At 32.1% G+C, this 23,008-nt stretch overlaps 1 long non-coding RNA gene and 1 pseudogene across 1 annotated transcript; one reads left to right on the top strand and one right to left on the bottom strand.

Moving 5' to 3' along the window:
- Nucleotides 1–2,960: 2,960 nt before the first annotated feature.
- On the top strand, nucleotides 2,961–3,563 carry LOC120188849. Its single transcript, XR_005522447.1, has 3 exons — nucleotides 2,961–3,019; nucleotides 3,270–3,364; nucleotides 3,434–3,563. It is a non-coding gene; the product is annotated as an uncharacterized LOC120188849 (long non-coding RNA).
- A 6,673-nt stretch (nucleotides 3,564–10,236) lies between these two features.
- LOC120189142 lies at nucleotides 10,237–11,809 on the bottom strand (annotated as a pseudogene).
- Between the last annotated feature and the right edge of the window lie 11,199 nt (nucleotides 11,810–23,008).

The raw sequence follows: 23,008 nt of genomic DNA, 5'->3' as shown, positions 1-23,008 counted from the left end.
GATAAATGAATTATGAAGGAATTTGCAATATGAGTTTTAAGATGAAATTTTGATATGGTATGGTTGTTGAAGTTTTATGGATGAATTTGACTTGTTATCAATCTAATTAAGAAGTATGAAGTGTTAGAATTGGAATTAGAACACATTGAAAATTTGGTATGATTCTTGAATCTCATATGGAAGATAGGATTTTAAGGTTTAAGATGAAATAAATGAATATAGATTGGTTTAAGTATGTGTACTAGAGTTACGAATGAAAAGGGGATGAGATATAAGTGTTTGAGAGGAAATGAAGTAATTTTCGAGTTAAAAATATGATTTCTGGGCAAGGGGAATCGGTACCCATTCAAGGGGAACCGATACCCCTTCAAACGAACAAAAATTTCCAGAATGTCATGAGGGAATCGATACCCCCTCAGTAGGGAACCGATTCCCCCTAAAGGAAAAATGTGAATATTGGTTTAATAAGTTCGTTTAAGTTGCTAGTATCCAATTACAAGGTGTAGGTATCTAATGATTGCCTCAAAATGTACATTTATGTAGATTCTGCACGTAAAGCAATTCCGGAACATTTGGCAAGTAAGATCGATCAAGGGAAGATAAGAGATTGGAATGGACTAGTGAGGCAAGGTGAGTGCATACTAGTGATATGTAGTGTTTAATGGAAATAAGACTTGCGATGAGTCTATTTCCTAGAGTAATATGCATGAAGTCATGGACATGATTATGTGTGGTTATAATTATGTGGTTATCTGTATTACATTGATTGTATGTATGCATGACTAAAGATAATGATATGCTTTGTATATGCTATATGATGTATGTAAGACTTTAATATGTAATAATGGAAGAACATGAGATAAATTATATGATAGAGTCATAAGAAATGAAATGAACATGAGAGAATAAGATAATCAAGTATAAGTTATAGGATATGGTATAAGTGATTATACGAGAAATGTTAGGAGACTCCAAGAGAATAGTATGAATTCGAGGGCATAAATAAGGATACATAAGTAATATAGGGAAGATTGATAAATTAAAGGAAACTATGGTTTATGTATTATAGTGAAGAGCTACAAAGTTTTATTAAAGAGTATTGTGGAAGTCATGAGAAATTGAACTAAATAAATAGATGGTTTATTTGAATAAAAAGGGGAAAATGATATAAAATAAGTTATGAAATTATAGGAATATAGAAGATAAGTCGAGAGATGTAGGGAAATAGAAATAGATGTTTATTAAGAGTCATAGGAGAACAAATATATGTAATATGATAATGAAATATAAGACTATGTGGATACATGGTTATGAGATAAAATATGTAATAATAGGAAATATGATGAAAGTGAGTTTATAAGAAGTGATATGAACTAGGTAAACATGGGTAACAGTATATGCATAATGGAAACATGAGTTGGACAAGTACCTAGTGGTATGATTTATTATAAGAATTAGTATAATGGAGCTATATGAAAAGATTATAATGAATATATGAAATTGAATTAAGTAAAGAGATTAAATTAGTACCTAAATAAAAATACTATTAAATGACATATGTTTAGAAATACAGCATAATTTATAATCTAAGGGAATACAAAGAAATATAGCATAAGGTAGATAATATGATATCCGTTATTATATATCTATATGATATATGTCATCAGGTAATATGAAAGAACTCTGAAAATTGATATAAGCTAGGAGAAATTGTTCTATGTGTTATATGAAGCATATATGATCATATGTGAACAAGATATGATATGTATGTTTATATGAATATCTGAGAAATGATCTAAGCTATATGATATGATATGTGTGATTATGTGCACTTTGTGAAATATGTTATATGATATGGATCTATGTAACTACGTGAGAAAGTATATAAGCTATGTGACATGTAAATGTGACTCATATGAAAATGTTCTATGAGTAATTGAACTATGTGTTATGTGAAATGATAAGTATAAAAGAAAATGCCCATGTTATGTGTCTTGAGAGCTAGGGGTATAGTTGGCATGCCAAGAGTAGAGGGTCTACGCGGTCCTTCAGGACAATATTCTACGCGGTCCTTCGGGATAATATTCTACGCGGTCCTTCGGGACAATATTCTACGCGGTCTTTCGGGATATATATATATTCTTTGGAACATGTGTGAAGTCTGGTGAGACACATATATGATCCCTAGCATATGTATATGATTCTTAAGGAATTCTATGTGGTCCTTATGGACATCATTATATGGCACTACGGTGCAATTCTACGCGGCACTTCGGTGCATTTATACGAGCTATGGTGACAGCATAGTGCACAACCTCACAATACTCAGATACCTTAGGTTCTCAATATGATATCATGGGCCAATAAACTCATTAATACAAATTCATGAATGTTAAAGCAATATGCTTACAGGTATGGATATTGGTGATATGAGAACAATGTATGTGATATATGTATATGATTTGTGATATGATGTGTGCATGACATGATATATCTGTGATAGGGGTAATGGTATCTGTTACATAATATGCACGAATATATGTTGATGTATATGTAAATGAGTTGTAGAATTGATAGCATAAAACAGTCATGCATGATTAGTGGGTATGAATTCCATTAGATGTGTTTTCTTTATGCCTCACTAAGTCTTCGACTTAGCGTGTGATTGTTTCACACGTAGGTTTCGAGAAGAGTAAAGAGTAATGCGGAGCAAGACAGGTCAGTTTTCCTTACCAAATGTCAGATCAGAAAATATAGGTACTGTATATAGAGTGTAGTTGGCATGTAGTCTAAAGACATAAATTGTATGAACTCTGATATATATTTTGTAAACGTTTTGAATAAGTTAAATGTTATCAAAGTTTTTAAATTACTCACTATTTTATACGAATAAATGTTTGAAAAGTCAATGTGACACTTCGGACTCGTATCCGGATCGGATACGGGTTGGGGGTGTTACATGGCCACCAAATTTTATTTATCGGAGATACAAAAGAGACAAGTGGAAAAAATACAAAAGGTAAGAAAACGAGACTAAAAGGATGATATAACATATGCTTAGTGTCATGAGATTATTACACCATTCTCAAAAAAATATGTCCAATAGGGCGTACAACGACATTATTTTTAAATTCCTAAACTTCTATTTTCTTTTTTCGATTTGGGTTTAATGTCTCTCATATCTTCAAGACATGACATTAATACATAGTAAAATTTAATTAATTGATTGACTATAAGGACACTAATGACATTAATGAGTGGTGTGATAGATGATTGAAGACGATGAGATCCGTTCGCTAAGGAAGGAGATGGTTCCAAAAGCGCAGCTCATGTCTTTTTTCGACAGGCCCTTCTTCCCTCAAAGGTAGAATAACATAACATAATAACAAAATGATACGTAAAACATATAATAAATAATAATTCGAAAGTGCAGATCGAACCGGCCTTTAACGATCCCGAGAGAGCCGAGTTTCCGGTCGGTGAATTCAAAATGCTGGAGCTGCATATTGGAGAATGAGCTCTACTATTTCCAGCATGCTCACTCTTGGAATCCCCATCAAATGAATCAATGTTTCAACCTAATTGACAGTGAACGCTAATGGGATTGATGGCCTACGTGCGTGCATGCATGCATGCTGATCAATGTACAATATCAGTATACGTATAGTTTGTAGGTTGTTTCGTTTTATGTCACGTGTATCTCGTTTCTTTTGTCATTGTCTTGGCGTTTTGTCTGTTTAGACAGTGTGAGTAGCTCTAGATACTTGTAACCTGAAAATCCTTCCCCTAGGCTTCATCGTGTAGTGTCGAATAAAGACGGATTGCATTTTACTTTTTGGCATAAGAATCTCATAATTCCCTTTCAATTCTTCTCTCTTCCATCCATGCAAACCAAACGATGCATAAAGCACAAGCAAATACGATTACTCGATGAAAGAAGTTTGTCATATCTTATAGTACTATTTGATTTGACAAGATTAATCTCTATTTAGACCGTTAAATAGATAAACTGAAATACTTATAATACAACCAGAAATAGTTGATTAATCATCCTTCTACAAAGCGTATGATTTCACTTATCATAGGCCATTCTGGTATATGTTTTCTTTTCAGTTTGAGACATTCAATAAAGAAGGAATTGATTATGTAACACAAGAAACCCGATAATAAATTAGAAAGCCTTTGAAGCCCAAATTTTAATAAACCAACCAAATTCAAGGATTGAACAAAGGCCCGAACAAACTCGAATCCAAAGATTCTAAATCCTAAATTCTAAATCTTAAACCCTAAACTCTAGATAAAACAGATGGTTTTAATGCAGTCTCAATTACAAAATATATACTTAATATAAAAGTCTCCTTTTATTCATTCCATTCTTTTATTACCATTTCCTTTGTTATATAATTTATTAATTAATATACTGACGGATGTAAATGGGATTTAGGGTGAGTCCGTGTCTATCTTGAAATCCGAATTTTTTTATATTAATTATTCATTTTACTGATTGTACTCACTCTTAAAAAAATTTATTTATACACGCCTTATACAAAATTTTTTTATTTTTAAAATATATGTCCTCACTCTCAAAAATATTTATTAGCCGTCGATGAATTAATAGTTCGAAGTTGGTCTATAAGAGATGATGGGTAGTCTCTCCAGTTAATTATATCGTTATGGGCCTAAACATCCGAAGCCAGTAATTAGGTCATGAATGAGTTGGGAAGATAAGCATAAAGTAAAGGCAGTGAGTGAAGCAAAAGACGTAGTGATGATTAGCAATTCGTATTAGATAAACCCCAAAGTTTGTGTGGGTTCCTCCTGCCTTCTGCAATCATATATTCCATTCCATTCCATTCCATTCCGATGGCTACAACTTAATCTTTTTCATAAAGAAAATAATTATTTAATTCCTCAAGGCTTGTAATTGCAATGATGCTTTTGTTTTATGAACAAGTGCTTCTGGCTTTTCTCTTTTTATATGTACAACGCGGCTTAAACCTCGCATTTTCCTTTCTCACCAACTTAAAAGAATAGCAGCTTCCATAAAATTTAAATATATAGCCCTGTATGATTTGATTGTGTTTTTTCTTCTTTTTATTTTTATATGCAGGGGCTGAGCGAGATAGGGTTTTGGCTCCTGTTAAAATTTATATATTCGATATAATTTTAGTTTAATAGTATTTTGGTTTATGTAAAAAAAATTATTTAAATTTAAAAAATATAAAAAAAATTATTAAATATTTAATCAAGTGGGGGTCAAACTAAAGAATGATAAGTCTGTGTTCTCAAATTTTTGGTGTAATTATAATTTAAGTCATTTTAGGTTTAAATATTAGACAAATTAGAAGTTGATTTTTGAGTTTTGAGGGGTTTTTAAAATTTAAGGCGAATATAAGGTAATATATGTACAAAGACTTTCAAATATTTGACAATGAACACTCGTACCCTTAAATAAACGTGCTTGAACTCAGGACCTCAAGGATAACAATAATCTCTTAATCGTTGAGGTCGCTTGGTTCATGCTAAATTTCAAATTTAAATACTTAATAAGTCTTTATAATTTTATTAAATAATCTAATATTTCGACCCTACCAATTTTTAATTCTGGCTTTGTGCCTGTTTATATGCCAATTTTTTTTATCAAAGCACCATCCACTAAATTAAACATCACAAGTATAGAAGGAAGAGACGCTTGAGAACCGAAGAAATGGAGACAGAACGAAAGAGAGCCGAAATATTTATATATTAAAAATGAAGAGAGGAGAGCGAGCAATAAAGACAAGGACAAATCAAAGAAGGAAGAAAGAAAATAAATGAAGAACAAATAAGATAAAAAAAAAAAGACATATTGGAAGGGTGAAAGACAAAGTTGATGATCAACGGTCAATACATAAGTGACTCTGACAATGATAATGACAATGAAAGAAAGTCAATTAAATTAGGATTTAGTTTAAAGAAAAACTGAGTTTATACATAAATTTGATTTAAGATAGAGTCTAAGTTTTATGAATTCTAAGACCTTAAGTTTTAGTCTTGTCGTATGTAAATATATTTACGAATTCGAATTGAAGTTTCAATTGATTAAGTTTCATCCTATGTAGATTAAGTTTAAATTCAATTGGTAGAGCACAAGGCTCTTAATATTGTGGTCGTGGGATCGAGTCCTACTGAGGGCAATTCATAACGGATATCTTTTACGGAAGCTACTCTCAACCTGACGTTGGGAGCAGCCTACTACCTTACCTCCCCTTACCCCACTACATATGAGAATAAGGTCAGCTAGCTATGTAGATTAAGTTTAAATATTTTTTATATATAAATTTGAATATGTCTACATTTGGTTTATATTTATTTTAGTCTAAATTCAAATGTATTTTGATTTTAAAATTTATATAAATAAATTTTATTATATATGAATAAAACCTTGCAAAAGGGCAGTGAAATCAAAATATAACCACCAGATATAATATCTGTGGCATTAACTCCAAAGTGCAACCAAAATAAGCTACCAAAACCGTGAGTCAAGGAGAATGGCAGAGCTACGCGTGTACTAGGGAGCGGGGACCTTGTTTCAATGTTCATGTGAGCCTTTATTCAAACAAATCTTAAATTTACACAAAATTTTATTTTTTTTATAATTTGAGGATAAATAATAATATATGTTTATAACAATGATTAATTATTAATAATATATACACACCTTTATTAATAATATATATACACACCATCTAAAGAGAACAATATTTTCTTTTATTGTATAAATATTTTCATAAAATTTGATTTAAATGTATAACAATATTGAACGGTAAATAACCTTTATCAAATTATAAACAAAATTACTTAATATTAATTTAATTATTAAAAAAAGGGTAAAGTACATAAATAGTCCTTCGACTATATGGTGCTACTTTGTTGAGTCTCTCGACTATTAAAAGTTACAAAATGGTCCCTAGGGTGTAGGGATGGCAAAAAAATCAGAACCCGACGGGAAAAATCGAAAACCGAATTAAACGGAGACGGAGAAAAACCGTTTATGTTAAATTGAGACGGGGACGGATTTAGTAACCCCCGCCCCGATTACCCAGCCCGATACCCTGCCCGATAAATATTAAAAATAATTATATATATATATATATATATATATATATATAATATTAATAAATTTAAATTAAATTAAAAATATATATATATAATATTTATATATTTAATTTAAATATATATACCCGACCCGATACCCGTTTATGCTAAACGGGATACCCGTTTTCCCGCAGTTTTTCCCGATTACCCGATGAGGATCCCCGTTTAAATCCCTGCGGTTTTTTAAACGGGGACGGGTACGAGTTTTTTAAACGGGGACGGGGGACCAATACTCGGCCCAAACCCGACCCGTTGCAATCCCTACTAGGGTGCTACTTTGTTGAGTCCCTCGATTATTAAAAGTTATAAAATGGTCTCTTGACTATAGGGTGTTGCTTTCTTGAGTCTCCCAACTATTAAAAGTTACAACATAGTCCTCTGACTATTCATATGTTCCAAACTCATCATGTTATGTTAAAGATTTGTAGCCATTTGACTTGAATGTTAACTTGTTGACTAAGATATAATAAAAATTTGATCATAGAATCGTTTGAGATGTATTTTGTGGATCGACTCTTTGTTTACACTATGTCGTCGAGTCAGTGCTTGAAATATTTTTCGTCGAGACAATGCTTGAAATATTTTTCGTCGAGACAATACTTGAAAGTAACGGTGGTGTCAATAGATATCATTAAAATATGATTGTATCATATCTCATTCGGTAAGTTAACGTCCAACACAGACGAATGTCAATTTTCTAACGGAGAAAGACAAGTTTGGAACATATAAATAGTTCAATGACCATTTTATAACTTTTAATAGTTTAAAGACCTAATAAAATAGTATCTTATAGTTAAGGATCATGTTAAGACTTTAAATAGTTAGGAGACTAACAAAATAGCGTCTTATTACATTTGTTTGTTTAACCTAAAATAAATTACCTACTTTGATTTAACAAAGACAATAGTAAGGGGGATTGTATAAGGAGAAATAATCCTACATTGATTAAGGAATGATTAGATTATAGCTGAATAGAGTAAGTATCATCGTCCTCTAATGAGATTTTCTCTAAAATAACAATATAAAATTAAATGGGCAACGAAACAGCAAATTGCGTAGTGTTGGTTTGTCTGTACGTGATGTTTTGTTTTCATCTTGCTGATTTTTCAACAACGACGGTGATTTTTTACCCGAATCAATCATTTCCCCCCCCCCTCTGATTCTCTTTTTAAAAGGCTGAATAGAAAGTGGGCGTACGTGTTAGTTTCTCGAGAAAATTAGCAGAAAGTGAGAAACTTTATCACTTTCACAGCTGTGTTGCCTTCTTAATTCCTTCTTTCTTAGCTTCCACACTCAATCATGCCCCAATGGACCACCATCTTCCTTCGTCTCCATTTCCATTTTGCCAAGTGTTTGGACGTTCTTCTTTTCCTTTTTATATCCCCATTTTAAGGCTGACCATTCAATTTTCTCCATCAATTCACTCCATTTTTCTTAACAAATCAACTTAATCGAATTCGTGTGAATGATTTTTATGTTACATGTGTAAATTTATAAATTTCCATTAAAGGTTAAAAAATTATAAAAATTTAAAATTAAATTATGTATAAATTAATTAAATTTATCAATAAAAATATCTTAAACTAATCTAATCAAATCGATTGATTTAATTGATCTGATCGAATTAATTAAAATATGTTTATTGATAATATATGTTTAGCATTAATTAATCATGTGAATGTCGGGAATAAGAGGGTAGAAATGGCAGAGTGGGCGAAAGAGTTGAAAGAAGCTGTCGTCCACTTGGCATGCATCCAACTAAAACTCGACCCCAACTCTTTTCCTCCTCAAAACCACAATTTCTTTTACTCTCTTAAATATTTATTATATAACACTTGTCGTCTTATTTTAAAATTATGAATTCAAATATTTATATAATTTATATACATTATTAATAGATTAAATTTTTAATAAAATACTACATTTTAAACATCATAAATTATTAAAAAAGAACTTAGCTATCAAACAACTAATAATATTTTTATTATTTTATACCAGTTAAAATATTTATTTAAAGCTAATATATCAATACAAACCTTTTGTTTTGTTATGATCCATTTACATAATGTAATTGTATTGTCACTTCTCTTGTGTTTATTCAATCAATCATTTTCAATATTTATCTTTCTTGTGATCTTTTCACCTTACTTCTTACCTGGGTCAAGATCTCAACATGTGATTAGGGTTAGTTATAAGTCGGGTTAATTTTTTGATCGATGATAAATTTCATGATTTATTATTATATTTTATAATATAATTAAATTTAGGAAAAATTATAAGTTTAATACTTAAATTATTAATTTTATTCTGTTTTGGAATTTTAATTTTAATTTTTTAAAATCATATATAAAAAATTTAACGGTGATAATAATATGTTATCATAAAATAATATCAAATTATCATTAAAAAATAAAAAAATATCACATCTTAAATTCTATTTTTTAATCTATTTTTTAATGAATTAAAACTTAAATTAGACGTTAAGTATAATTTTAAAATAAAATAAAATTTAAATATTAAAATAAAATAATAATAATAATTTAATATTAAATGGGTAATTTATCCTTAATTTTATGTCCTCGTATATAGGGCTGTAAATGAGACGAGACAGATCGCGAGCTACTCGAGATTGACTCGATCAAAACTCGATAAATACTCAGATCGAATGGACTCGAGCTCGAGCTTGAGCTCGACTCGAGTTCTTAACGAGCCGAAACGAGCTACTCGATATTCGACTCGAAAAGCTCGTGAGCAACTCGAAAATATAATATATTAAGATTTTATTTTTTTAGAAATAAATTATTAATAATATTAATATTTATGTATTGATTTTTTTATAAAAAAATACAATAAGATTTCTTGTATTTAATGTTCATGTTCGAATTTGAGTTTGAAGCTTCAATCGAGTTAAGTTTAATAATTTTTTTTCATTTCGAGCCTTTTCGAGCTGCTCACGAACTTCAGTTTAGGATTTCGAGTTCGAGTCGAACTTGAAAAATTTAAGCTCGCGAATTTTCGAGTCGAGTCGAGCTTCATTTCAAAATTTTCGAGTCGAGTCGAATACTCGAACTCGAACTCGTATATACAAATCTAACTAAAGTCTCTCACGACCGTGAGCCCCATTCCAACTTCTACTACCAGTATCAGACAACACCAACTGCAATCCGATGATGAAGTACATGCAAAAGCTCTGAAGTGAAACAGCTGTTCGATAATCCTCTGAAACAAAACCCATGTTCTTCACATGACACTTATCTTTTCCACCTTTTATTCTACAGCGTCCGATTAAATATTCCTTTTCCCTATCACAGATTACAGCTGGGTCCTCTCTCTCTTTATACGGCTCTGCTACAATCAGCCTTACCGAATCCGACTCTCCTATTCGCCAGATCGAATTCCACCCATAGATTTTGTTGATGGAAGTTCCCGATTATGTTGCTCGCGACCCCGAGCATGTTCGACTGTCCGATCCCCAAGCAGTGGATTCCGCCCCCGACGTTGGCTAGAATCCGATGTTTATCCACCGTGATCTCCACCCCTTTCTCGAACTCAAACGTCATGTCGCCTATCAACCGTCCGATCTCGATTGGGTTGCCGCCGAAACACATGTCAGCCACTTCACAGTACACGTAACCCTTTTTAAGCCTTGGACCGACTAGTCGTACCACTTCTTCTCTCACCTTGTTGTAGGCCTCGTCCACCAAGTAAGTGAACTCGGAGCCTGAGTCGATCATGGTTTGACCCGATCCGCCGGCGTCGGGTCGGAAAATGTGTACGGGGATTGGTAGTTTCTTTGCTCCGATTCTTATCCCTTGCATTGGGAGTGTGTAAGCCGAGGGATCCATATTCGGCATGGTCCGGTGTTGAGGGAAAACCAGAAGGTTAACGTATTGAAACCCGTGGGAAATCGGGTTTTCACCGAGATAAAATGACCCGGTCGGTGAAACACCGGGTTGGGTCCGACGAGTCGGAACACAGTAGGAGAACTTGGAGATTTTGGACTGGGAAGCGAAGGAGAACCGCCCGAGGTTCATCCCCAAAATACCCTTTTCCTCGCTGGTATCGGTAGCGCAACCGAGGATCAAAGGAGGGGTACTCTTGGAACGTGAAAAGGTGAACTTTTCTCTGACCAAGTTGCCCTCGGCGAGTGTTCCGTCGGCGTAGAAATAAGAGTAGTGACACAAACGGTTCTGGTCGCATGACGTCGGGAGGGTAAAATCGGGAATCCGAGTCTTACAGAGAGGATGATTACACGGCAACACGGAGAAAGAAGATGAAAGAGAAGTATCAAACGACGCCGAGGGAGGCGGCTTTTTGGGAGCTTTCTTGCGACACTGAATCCACGAGAGTTGGCTTCCGGTGTCCAACACCATCTTCTGAGTCTGCGGCGGAGTGCCAATCGGTAAAGCCACGATCAAAGCCATTGAATACTTAAACGTGTCTTATAATTATACGACGTCGGCCTTCGCATCGGGGCATGCTTGGACACCGAAACTAAAGACTGAAATTTAGCATGAGGGGGGAAACGTAGGGAAGTGAGAGGGAAGGAGATGGAAAAGGTATCATTTTCCTTTTGCGTTGGTTTTGCTTGAGAAACGATGAAGGGAAGAAAGATGATAAAGTTTAGAAATTTGCAGAGAGCAGCCATGGATGGTTTGAAAGGAAGAGGAAGAAGGAGAGTGATGGTGGTGGTTTAAAATGCAGGGGAGAGTAGGGTGGTATTTATATTATGTAGAAAGAGGGGGAAGTAATGGCTTCAGGCTATGGCCTACAGTCAAAGAAAGAGACAATTCAAAAACCATGGAGAAGTATGTAACCTACAGTGGAAGAAGAAGAAGACGCGTTTTTCTTAATGTAGCGGTTAGATCTTCTTATGATTCATAATTAAAATGGGGGCCACCATTTTTGTGATCTACAATAATAGCACACCTGTCTATTAGATCATGTCTATTATGTGTATGTTATTAGTAAAAAAATATCATCTTATTTTTGTTAAATTATTATCCACAATTATTTCTTTTCTTTTCTTTCCCTTCCATTTCTATATTTTTTGGTTTAATTAATTTTTTACATAAAAAATACTAGGTGATTATATACATTCTTATAATATATATTTTTTCTTAAGGTTGAATTTAATGTTTTATATCCATTAAATGATATTTATTTAGTTATTTTATTAATCTATCTTTATTTTTGAATTGAATCTTTAAAATAGATATGAATTGACACTCACAATCATTAAAAATAAATTAGGGTTAAATTATAATAATATCAATTTGTAAACAAACCATTATTATTCTATTTATTTGCCTAAATATAACTCAAAATATGTGTCTAAAATATTATAAAAATGTATCAACTTGCGAAACACTCTATAAAACCATTATTAACTTTTTAAATTTCTTAATAAAAACTAACAACACATACATACGAGAATTAAAATATTTTTATAAATTGAAGCTTGTTAAAATTTTAGCTAGAGAGTCGATGTGTTCTTAATCTAATTTTAATATACTTTAAGTCTTATTATATATGAATTATATTTTAATATATTTTAATTATTAATATTTCATTTATGACGGTCTTATGATTCAAATGTTTATATTAAAAGTGTAAATGAACATAATGTTTGAAGAACTGTTCGTTTATATTGTTAAATAAGTGAATATTAACAAAAAAATTTATATTCATTTAATAAATAAACGAACAAGAACATATATATATATGTTCAGTTCGTTAATATTTACGAATAAGCTTATTTGAAAACTCGTTTATCGGATGGTTTTATAAATTCGTTTATCTAATCTCCCCACTAAATAAATCACATTAAAACCTAAAAGGAAAATAACCAATTACCAATTAATTGAGCGAGTTAAATCTTCATAAAAATGGTGACCGTCAGTTCCATGAATCACTGCAAACCTCAGCTTTATGCAAAAAAATCTTTGAAGCTTTGACTTTGATGGTGACATTCAATTAATTTTGTATCTAATTGTTAATATATATTTATTAATATATTTTTCTAAATCAAATATTAAAAAATATTACAGGAAGGATCATCTCAATTAAATTTATTTTGTTTATAATTATAAAATTTAAACTTCTTATTTATAATGTTTCATCTCGCTAAATCAATTTATAGTTAGTATCATTTTATTAAATAGTGTTAATTATATTATTAATTTAATATCATCTTAGTTTATATATTTTAATCAAATAAAAAAGTAATTTATATTATATTTTGATTTCTACAATTATTTAAATATATACTTTTATTTTTTAAAATAAGTATAAAATTCTTGTATTAAAAAATAATATTATAAAAATAACTTTTATAAATTTTTATTATTTAATCTTTCATAATTAAAATTTTATTATTTTGATATTGTTCTTTACCTAAATTGTCTGTTATTCACGTAGAAATATTATATTACTTCCATGTTACTTTCATGATATAATAATAGTTTAACGGTAACTTAATGTTGCTTTATAGTGTAATATATTTATCCAACTACTGTATTGATCTGATGAGTTAGTTTGTTTGACTGTATCACAAAAATATGAAATTGATGAAATTTTTAAATAGAATAGTTAGATTTATTGAATTGTTTCTAATTAGAAAAAATGTCATTATAACATGTCATATTAAACGTTTATTTTAATTTTAAATACAATATCTCGTTTGCAAAAAAAAAAATTAATTGAATCACACATTTGTAATTTTTGTTAAGAAAATAGTTCATTTACTACTAATTACATAATTAAGAGACCTTAATTGTATTTATCCTAACATAAATAAGGTTGACGACGACCCTTCTGTGACATAGCCTATAATTATTTGTTTTTTTTATAATTTTATGATGAACATAAGATAATGTATGTTTAATTTTTTTTAATTCTTTAATAATAAATATTTATATTTTTACGCACACAATATTTATATTCGAACTCAAAACTTTAAAAATAATAACAATTTTTTTTAATGATTGAGCTATATTTATTCGTACTATTTAAACAGGGCGGAGTTATTAAATAGAGAAAATAACCTCAGTGACCAAAAATGCCTTATAATATACGAATTTAACCAACTTTTTTTGGATTTGCCAAAATGACCAACAAATTCGTAACACGAACTCTAATTTCCCAACCCAGTTTCCAAATTCACAACGCGAATTTGTAAATCGCAACACAGAAGTCAAATTCACAACGCGATAGTCAAATTCGCAACGCGGAATTTCAAATTCGCAACTGAATTTCAAATTCGCAACTGAATTTCAAATTCGCAACAGATTTTAGTTTCGCAACACAAATGTTTTGGGTATATAACAACACAACAACATCAACTCATAACCTAAATCCCTAAATCGCAACTCATTCCATCTCCATCTATCACTCTTTCCGGCGACATCCGTTCCTATATCCAAAGACATCATTCCCCATCTCTATTTTTTTTTTACATAATTTTATTTATATATAATTTTTCAATGATTTCTCTCCCAAATTATCAACTATCAACTTAATAAAGGTATGATTTTCTCTAAGTTAGTGATGATATATAGTTTATAGCTAGTTTGTTTAATAAATTAATTTACAATTTATAGAATGAAATCATCTAATGTTGATCATGTTTGGATATATTTGTGTTTTGGAGGGTCATGGGAGAATGTTCATGGTGTTTTATAATATGCGTCTTTACCCATGAATCTTCAACTAAAACTGTCATTAAAAAAGTGAACTTATGAAACTCTAATGTTACGTGTTGCAAAGAAATTGAATTTAGAGCCTCTAAGTGGATTTAGGTTATCTTATCAGAGAAAAGGTAAAGTTTATTTGTTAACCGACAATGAAGATGTTGAACGATTCATTGCTTACATTAGTGTTTCGCAAGAAGATGATGTTACATTGTATGTTGTTGAACCTAGAAGTAGTGAAATTGGGTCACTAACGGGTAGTAATCAACTAAGTTCTTCAACCCAAAAATTAATTGTTCCACCACAATTTCATCATCAAGCAAATTTTGTTTCACCACATTTCCAATACCAAACACAATCTCAAAACCCACAACCTTTTCATAATCCAAATCCCAATCAACTTTCAGCACCAAATTTCGGTTTTTGTATTGATCAGTTAAACGATTATGAGCCAACAGAAAAAAATTGTGAGTACTAGTCAGTATTCGAAATTTGATCTTGGTCAATACTCGGACTTTGATCTTGGAAAATACTCGGATTTTGATGATGTGATGGAAGAAGAAACAGACCCTGCATGTAATGATTTTGATATTGGTCAATACCAGAATTTTGATGATGAAACAGCCGCTGTCGAGGAAGATGTTGATGATAATGAGGAGGAAGTTTTGCCACCAATCATGGACAGTAAGCTACCTGGCCGACCAAAAAATCACGATCGTATACCGTCTAACGGTGAAGAGAATAGGATATCGACATGTAGTCTGTGCAAGGAAAGTGGTCATACAAGGTTAACCTGTGGATCACCAGTGCCATCACAATCATCTTTTCCTCTACCAAAAAATGGATCCTCATCAAAATTCAAAGCTCATGTGGTGCCAAGCAAAAGGAAATCAAAATCTCAATCACAACCAGCTTCACCTTTTGGGACTTATTAACTTAGGTGATTTTTAAATGCAAATGTTGTATTATGTGTATTTTATGTGTGAATGCATACATTTTCAGTTAGACATTCATTAGTAACTTGAGTTTGAACATTGCTATGATCTGTTCAATTGTTATCATATTGGGATTTTCTCTTGTGTTTGATTGCTTGGATAATTGTTCTCTCGCTTCTTCAAGTGTCCTTAGCTTGTATTTATAGCTTGGAATGTGTTTGATGTTGTATATAACTTGATGTTGTATGTTGCGATCAACGCGAAAGTCAAATTTGCAACGCGAAATAAGCGTTGCGATAGTCAAATTCGCAACGCGAAAGTGAAATTTGCAAACCGAAAATCGCGTTGCGAATTTGACTTTCGCGTTGCGAATTTGTACCTTCAATAGGTCTTTTTTGCCTTCAAACATAATGCAGATTGAATTTTTTAGAAACAACAAATCAACTTTTACAAATCAATTAATCAAAAAATAAATCTTATTTCCTCATCAATCAACTTTCAATGTAAAATTCAATTAAACAAAGCAAAAAAAGTGTACCCCAAACTATTGTTTATGCACAAATACATCAATTTCACGCAGTTCACTTCAGGATTAACCTGCAGAAACCAAACATTTGCTCAAACAACACTTTCTACACATCTAAAACCAACAAACAACAAATTACTGAATTCTAGGTACTTAACAAAATATTTTCAAACCAAGTAAAGAGTATATATGTTAACACTTGCTCAAACTTACCAATTGTTTATGCACACTTTCAGCACGCGGATGCAGGTAGGCATCATCTCGTATATATCGATCTGACCATATAATGCCGAAACCACAAGCCTATTGCACCTCTATCTCTATCTGTGGGAGATAGATATTGTTTACTTCCTGTCGTCAAACGTTTCAAGCACAAGCATACGAGAGGACCACAGTCCTCTCTGGCTCCCTGCATTTGTTGTGACGCAGTCTCATCTCTGATCATTGTAATTTTGAACTTCTTTGACTTATTGTTTCCAGAATTTGTCCAATAATCAATCGCATCCAAGTATTTAGCCAAATGATCGCTCAATCCCTTTGTAATAATATCTCTCAAATCAGACAATGGTATGTAATTCAACATGCTGTCATATACCATTGTCTTCAGGGATGGGAGCTGAAGCTCGACGAAAAGCCAATGACGGCGTTCCAAAACAGGGATAAATACCTAAAATCATAAATAATTACGCACATCAAATAAAATTTATGAAAACCTTTAAAATATTCAAAAAAATAAATACTAACCTTATCGACCTCCCACCGCGCAGGATAAAGTTTAGTTTTTCCATTGCCCAACGTATATGAAGCATCTCTTTGATCCTTCAAGTGTACTGCGTGAATAGACGTCGGCATAATAGTCCATCGAGTATTTCTTTTCTTCAATTTCCTTATTATTAGAAGACGTGACACTCATGCATCAATATGCTGTTTTATAGAAAAATAATTTATTAATAATTAAAAAAAAATTAATCAAAATGAAATATAAGAATAATATAAGACTTACCACCCCTTCGAGATAGCCATTATCTTCAACCCATAATAAAATACCCCACCAACACTGATCAAGAAACAAATGAAAAGCATCATCGATTTGGCGTAGGTCAGAATAACACCACTTGCTCCGCTCATGTAGATAAAAATCAACTGCGGTCTTTGCCCAAAGGGTATTATCCATATTGTTTCCGGTAGTGTTTCCCTCTCCTCCTGATGAATGGTACTGGCCGGTAGCACATACGAAAGCCAACTCGCATCCATCACATCGGGAACGAGAGGGGGTTTATCAATATGCCGACTTATGACGCCATGTGAATTGGGCTCTTGAACGGCGGGCATGACCTCTTGAACGATGACAGGGGCATCTTGAACGGTGGGAGGGGCTTCTTCGATGATGAGAAGGTCCTCTTGAACGATAGGAGATGCCTCTTGAATGATGATAGGTGCATCAGGCTTATTCTTACGGAGTCTTGGCACTAGTGGGGTGAACGGAGACGTAATGGCACGTGCACGACGTATGATGCGTAAACCCCGTCGTGCAAGAAAAACCCGACGTAAAGCATCTACCTTATCGGGCCGCTGAAAATAAATTAATACATAAATCAGTAAAAAAAATAAATAAATAATGCCGAAAAAAGGTTATTTGCATTTTTAGTATAGTATTAAACAAATTTACCTCATTGCTTAAAGTATGAACCTCATTCTGCAACAATAAAACAATCTCGCGTAGAGCGGCAACCTCATCACGTAAAGTAGATACCTCACCGCGTAGCGCACCATTGTCATCGCGTAGAAAATCCACCTCACCACGTAAAGATCAAACCTCATCACGCCATACATCATTATCTTCACGTAAAGTACCTACCTCATGACGCAAAGCACCGACCTCATCACGAAATTCCCCTAACTCATCCCGTGGAGGTGGAGAACAGGGAGATAAATGTCGTGGCCTATTTGCCGGTCGCCTATCATGAGGCGATGGTGGAGAAGAGACTCGATGATGTGATGGAATAGGTGATGGTGGAGGTGGAGAAGAGGCTCGATCAGGTGATGGCTCTGGGTGTCGAGCTGTAGAATCGGCCCGATCAGGTGATGGCTCTCGAAGTAGGGGGTGCTCATCATCCGTCTCATCAAAAAACCGCTTACTAGCGCACCACCAATCAGTGGCAAGCTCAACCTCTGTGGGTGTCAGCCTCTATAATTGATAGTTGGCCTCCTAACAATATAAAAGCTCAAACAAAGTTAAACTTATACTAGTAATAACTTGTTTATATATGGTACTATTTGTGTGTTAACTTACATCATTTATCGTTGTATATGGGAGTAACTCTTCCCAATCCAACATGCGGATCCTCTTCCAGGTAATAGCCCTAGGAATATCATTTGATATTTTTATCGCATATGTTCGAATGCTAGGGAAAGCCTCAAATATCCAAATCTACAAACAATATAATACACAAACATTAGTAATTGTTAAATAATTAATTATAATTTTGGAAATATTATATAGAAATTCTTACCTTATAAGCCCTAGTAAAGCCTGTCAAAGTGTATTTAGAACCATCGCCCCGCAAACTTTTTCGGTCCTCAAAGGAAGACGACAACTTTTTCCAGGTAGCTTTCCATAGATATGAACCCCACGGAAACATGTTCCATGCATTTAAGTCCTCTACCAATAATATTAAGTCCTCGGAGATAGGTTGTCTGCCCTCTTTGCCTAAAAAGCCGGCATACAAAAGTAATACATGGCATACTCGGACAACATCAAGGTCATCCATCCGAGTAAAACCATCTTTATCAAATAATCTCTTCAAGTCGTCGACGTGTAAACTCGTCTTCGACTTTGCCAGCTCAGGAAAAACCCGAGATAACTATGAAGGGCGGGCGATATGACTAGTGTACCGACCTACATCATCGTGTCCGAAGCGTAGACCAATGATTAAGCAAAACTCCTCCCGCCCAAAACTAGTATGTGCCAGAGGAAAATGAAACCATATCTCCTCATCATCACGTTGTATCCCCTCGGGTAGATCGTTAGTCATGGTCTGAAGAAACAAATGTGTCAACATAGCATCTCCACCCGTATGTTGCACTTTCAGCCATGGCCCGAAGCAAATATCCTCAAACAATTTTCTTTGTAGAGGTGTAAGCGTCGACGCAATTTTAGTGGCTAGGCTTAATTTATTCCTTAAGGTCAATGCAGCCGAAAAAAATTTCTACAAAAACAATAAACATACATATAGATATATCAAAAACTTCTTATTATACACTATAAACAGACATGATATTAAACAGTGAAAACAAAGCCAAATATGTTTCAAACTAGCACGATATTCAACCAAGTCATTATTCCATCATAGTTCACAAAATGCATCAGATAACATTCCAGAAGTAAGCACTTATATAAATATTTAAAAGGACAACATATAGGTTTAGTGCAGGTTCAAGGACAACATAAAGAGTAGTAGTTTATTCTTGAAACTTAAATTAGCAACACTGTGAAGTTAGTATTTGTCTTTGTTGTTTGGTTGAAGTAATGCAATTCATTCAAGTTTCAATTTGTAGAATAAAAGAAGTTTCTGAAACTTAAATTCGCAACGTGAAACTAAAATCGCGTTGCGATTTTGGTGTTGCGATTTAGGGTTTCTTCAACAAAAAAAAAACAAAGACAAATACTAAGCATTTTAGCAGTATTGACAGCAACCGAATGAATTTACTAAGCAATATCAATGAAATAGTTAATCTATATATATTGAAATTGCTAGTAAATTTATCATCAATATAAGAAAAATCTAATAATAATACAAAAATTTCAAAAAAAAATAATAGATTAAAAAAACTAACACTCGGTGGTTGATTTTCCATTTCTGACCGTGAATGGTTGTGAGGGTTGCTCTGAGAGATGGAGATAGACGGATTTCGTCGGAGATGGGGACGAATGTCGCCGTTGAGAGTGAGAGATGGAGATGGGGCTGAGTTGTGATTTAGGGTTTTAGGTTAGAGATGATTTGCGATAATACTGTTTACATTTGTGGTGCAAAATTAATATTGTGTTTCGCGTAAAAATATTTGACTTTCGCATTGCGAATTTGACTTATGTGTTGTGATTTACAGATTCGCGTTGCGAAATTGGAAACTGAGTTACAAAATTAGAATTCGCGTTGCGAATTTAAGATCTCATTGCGAATTTGTTGGTCATTTTGGCAAATCCAAAAAAATTGATAAATTCGTATATTATAAGACATTTTTAATCACTAAGATTATTTTCTCATTTAAATAAAGAGTTGTTGGCTCACTAGCTGGCTGCCTACTTTTATTTCAACGCTTGTCCATTTTAAGGTTGTTTCATGACACGGCAGTGGTCAAGGGGTCTTATCAAGGTTGACTACAGTTTTAAAGGGTAAGTTACAAATATCACTATCCAACTTTTTATTATTCTTATTTTAGTCACTAAAATAAAAAAAAATAATTTTATTCACTGAATTTTTATTTGCTCATTTTTATCATTCTATTGTTAAATCTTAGATGAAATGATGAGATGTCAACCACATGTACTGATATGAACTTTTTATTGACATGAAAGCCATGTAACGTCTCCCATATCATTTTCTTTTTTCTTTTTAGTTTTATTTACTTACTCAAAAGATGGATTATTAATATTTTAATCATGTAGGTGCTGTAATTATTATTTTTTGGTGTTAAATCATAAATGAAGGATGACTTCGCAGCCACATGTGCTAATATGGATTTTTTTTATTGAAGTGATTTTCACGTGTTATCCACATCATTTTCTTTTTTCTTCTTTAATTTATTTTCTTCCTCTACAAATGAAAATTTAACAGTTTCATCTCTATTCACGCTCGTGCTACAATTATTATTTTCTTGCATCTCCTTTAACCACTAAAGATACATATAAACTCTTCTTATTGTCTCCTACCACTTTGTCAATATATATTTCTCCAAAATCATTTTAAAACTCGTAAAAGTCAATCTCAAACCTAAAACTCATAAAACCCTAAATTACTTTAAACTATAATATCCATCATTTGATCAACATAGAATTAAGATATATAGCTTACTTCTTCCTTCACCTCCCTACTATTAAGATTAGGAAGAAGATGTTTTCATCGTTGAAAAATCAAAAGGAATTTAACATTTTCACACACAAAAAAAAGTTTAGGGGTCATTTTGTAATTTATAAAAGAAAAATACCTAATAACAACGCCAATAAATATCTAATGATAAATTAACTAAGATTGGAATGAGAAAAAAAATTAAGTGATGAAATTTATAATTTATCTTTTTTTATATTACTAACTTTTTATATCCGGTTACGTAGGAGAAAATTGTCCTTAATGTTTCTATTTATAATTAGGTTTAAAATATTTTATTTAATTTATTAATTAGTAATTTATAAGGTTTAATATAGTGAGTTAGGTGTTACCATATATATATAGTGAGTTAGGCTAGGTTCAAACTGAGTTTATGCAGTGTCCCAAATTTTACAAAGTCATTTTATGTTTACAAATGACTAATCCAAATCTATTTCGATTCATCATACTAATATTTTTTTAGATATTAATGGTATATTTATATTTTATTGATTAATAATTAATTATTCTTTCAATTTTTCATACAAAATTTGAAAATCTCATATTTCTAATTATTCCATAATACAAAAATGAAACGAAAAAGAAGCATACAAGATAAAACACTAAAACCAAGTTAGTAAAATAAGACAAATGTTGTTTCAATCAAGCTTTAGGACCAACAGACACAAACAATTATTGCTGTATTAATTAAAATGCATGCATGCATCACTGAGCAAAATACGACAACGTTTTCTTTAATTATGTTTTTTTTGGGGAATATTTATCATTAAATTCTCATAGCATTTGACGAGTTTTGTTGAGTTAGGGGCTGTTTGTTTACTTTAGAATGATTAAGCGTTGAATGATTCAAATACTGAATAATTCAGAGGCTTTGTATGAATTAACTATGAATGTGACATGTTGTTTGATAATTGCTCTGAATCCTTCAGAATGTACTTTGATGCTGAATCATTCAACACTGAATTATTCAGAAGTGAGAAATAAACACGCTGAATGTTGAATAGTTCCATTCAGAGTTAAACAAACAACCCCTTAGTTCACTTGTGACTTTAAGATGACTAATTTACGTTAATTGAAGAATCTTTCTTTGATAATTGAGAAATTAAATCTTTGGTTATATACTTCATCAAAACATGATTGAATTGAATCTTTAATTATATATAATTCATTAAACATTTTAGCGACTATTTATTTTAAAATTAAATAAATTAAGTATTAATCTATCGGAATCCATCAAGTAATCTCAGTGATAAAAAAGAATGTTATTCAGATCCTGAATTCGAGTAGTTACAGTTGCACTGTGTATGTGCGTAATCAATAGATTAAGAAAATTCTAAACAAATACTATCTTAGGCTTACCTAAACTATTAAAAAATATTATATATTTATATTTACTTCCTTAAAATTTCATCTTGAATACGTCCTTGATTTTAAGGGTGAAGTCAAGAAATTTTCTTGATGGGCCAGAAATAAATTATAAATCTTTAAAGGGTTATAACTTTATGATTTTTATAAAATTAATTACACCACTCATCCTTAAATTGTGATTTTTTATTTTAAATTAATCTTTAAATTTTTAAATAATTCAATTTCATCTTTAAATTAGAACTTTCA

This window comes from Hibiscus syriacus, unplaced genomic scaffold, assembly GCF_006381635.1.
Source record: "Hibiscus syriacus cultivar Baekdansim isolate YM2019G1 unplaced genomic scaffold, ASM638163v2 tig00116951_pilon, whole genome shotgun sequence".
NCBI classification, from domain to species: Eukaryota; Viridiplantae; Streptophyta; class Magnoliopsida; order Malvales; family Malvaceae; genus Hibiscus; species Hibiscus syriacus.
Note: the sequence above shows the minus strand (reverse complement) of the source record. Positions and strands in the feature narration are given on the sequence as shown.